At 35.7% G+C, this 2,507-nt stretch overlaps 1 long non-coding RNA gene across 1 annotated transcript; it reads left to right on the top strand.

Annotated features, from left to right (window-relative positions):
• Window positions 1-396: 396 nt before the first annotated feature.
• On the top strand, window positions 397-1,470 carry LOC131692731 (uncharacterized). The gene is made up of 5 exons (XR_009306047.1): window positions 397-508; window positions 568-843; window positions 899-966; window positions 1,024-1,171; window positions 1,347-1,470. It is a non-coding gene; the product is annotated as an uncharacterized LOC131692731 (long non-coding RNA).
• The last annotated feature ends 1,037 nt before the right edge of the window (window positions 1,471-2,507 follow it).

The following is a 2,507-nucleotide window of genomic DNA, read 5'->3' as shown; positions in this document are numbered from 1 at the left end:
ATGAAATTCTCAGATGCTTTTTGCTCGGTGTATGACCAGAAGTCTTCGTTTGTTTGACTCAGGGTGGCCAGACCTACCGATTTATCGGTAGTCCTACCGATTTTGGTCTTCCCTACCGATTCCCAAACGACCAAGGCAAAACTACCGATATTTTGTTATTCCTACCGAAAACTACCGATTTTTATTGAGTTTGGACACATCCTACTCAACATTCATTTTTTGGGGTGGATTTGGTCAGAGATCTGTGTTGTTAGTATTTTACAATTCTATGTCAATACTACGTTTTTGGGACAACAACCCGGCCTACCGATAACTACCGATAAACTTTTAGTGACCCTACCGATATTAAGGAATTCTATCTGGCCACCCTGTTTGACTACAAATTTCCCGTATAAACCTAACTGTAAACGAGCAACTGTTGTTCACCTTCTTACTGTTTTGAAGATAGTATGTTTTATACAGTTTTTCGTAGAACTAATTGTAATTATCAACAAAGGTAGGTTTGCAGGTAAGAATTATGAGTACATTCTACTATAATGTTTATTTATCTAGTAGTTTACATTTCAGCAACCTGCGGTTTTCGGAAGGCATACATCCACAGCAGCGCACCATCAACAAAACACTTCAGAAAAGGAATCCATGCTCTTTGGTTCAGTTCCAATATGTCCACACTACATACCGTCATACTTCAACATACTATTTGCGTACAAAATCAAGAACGCTCATAATCCTGAATCTTTATTTAATGTACCGACCGAAAGTGCCATGTAATCGTCAAACATATGAGACTGATAAACAGGTCTACCTGGAAGCGGCTAATGGAGATAACGTTTAAAAATGCAGGTACTAGTTTAACGAATTGTTATTTTCATCTTAACTTCCTGCTGTTCGATTACAGTTTACTATGTATCCTCACATATGAAGAGTGAAATCATTACAGCTGAGACATAGTATCTCACTCTCCATGTAATTTAACTTATTTTATATTAAAAATCAAATTACTATTGTGGTATACATTGACAGCAATCGTTAAGATCTCCACAATCAGTACGGAATCGCAGTATTGAGTGTAACTATTACTATGCTCAAGGATATAGTTGAGTTCTTATCCTAATCGTGTTTGTGGAATGGAGCAAGATTCTTCTCTAACACTGCGACTGCAAGAATGTTGGTAGGTATGCTTATATAATGTATTACAGTCGTATATATTTCATATTTTCTAACGACATTCAATTAGCACTGTTTGTTTTCTTTTAAAGGCAGATGTAACTAACATTTTCAGTGCCACTAAGACCTTGTTCGCAATCCGCTCTAGGAAATTATAACCCACATCATTTCCATTTTAGGATCTAATTGTCCTGCAGCAAATTATAGGTGACATAAGAATAACGTGCCGAAAACTCGTCAACTACTACACCATTTTCAGTAAGGAAGTTATTATCCCTCCGGTACTCGCGCGAATGGCTCCCCGAATGAACAGCCGCTGGTGCTGTAAGAAGATTTCGCTAAAATTTCGGAAGGTGTTGCAAAAATACAACTGCGCGAGTGCCGGAGGGTTAAATGGAAAAAATCGTCAACCTAAAAGGAGTTTGACGAAATTTTACTTGTGGGAAGAACGAGTTTACGAGATGACGCATGATTCGAAATGTTCCCAAAATTATAGAACTATACAGGACAAACTGTATATAGAGGAAAATGATCGTCTGTATTGAGGTTAGATTTGTTTCAAATGTTTAAGTTATACAGAATCGCTATTTCAAGTCATTTTTTTCATTCCAGCACACTCCAGCAAATTCCTATCTATTTCATGAAACATCCTTTCACAAGAACTACTAGATCGCCTTCAGCACGATGAGTGAACACTATCGGATCACGGGACAGCCACCAGTATGGAAGCATCAAATCAACTCTGACATTTCATCGGTCCTGTTTCGACGCGAGTAGGCTAGTTAGCTTCATGATATTTCAAACAATATAAAAATTACAATATAACATGAGCTTATATTAGAAGAAATAATAGCTTATGTTAGAATCAACTAAGCTAATTAACAAGCTACCCTTTAATCAACAACAATGTTAGTTATCACAGCCTGCAAAAATGATTGAATCAACCAAACAAATAATCAAAACTACTTTCGTTGATATTTACAAAACACCTCTATCTGTTAATGAACACGATATTAGATTTTTATATGAAAAATTTTAAAACAAGGGATTCAGTTTGATATACAAGAAAGGGAATAATAGTTTTTTACGAAATATTTTACAGTTATCTTAAAACTAACAAAATAGTTTGGTACACAAAAGGGGGAACAAATATTTATGAGAATACAATTCTATTTACAAGATGGACGACAATAGTTTCAATAAAAAGTAAAAATTACAGCTATCTTAAAACTAGGAATACAGAACACAAATTTGATTTTTTAACGAAGACTTATGCTTGGTCAAGATATTCAGAGACGGGCTTATTTCCAACATCGGTGTAGGAGCAGCTGTATCAAGGA

Source organism: Topomyia yanbarensis, chromosome 3 (assembly GCF_030247195.1).
Source record: "Topomyia yanbarensis strain Yona2022 chromosome 3, ASM3024719v1, whole genome shotgun sequence".
In the NCBI taxonomy this organism is placed as follows: Eukaryota; Metazoa; Arthropoda; class Insecta; order Diptera; family Culicidae; genus Topomyia; species Topomyia yanbarensis.
Note: the sequence above shows the minus strand (reverse complement) of the source record. Positions and strands in the feature narration are given on the sequence as shown.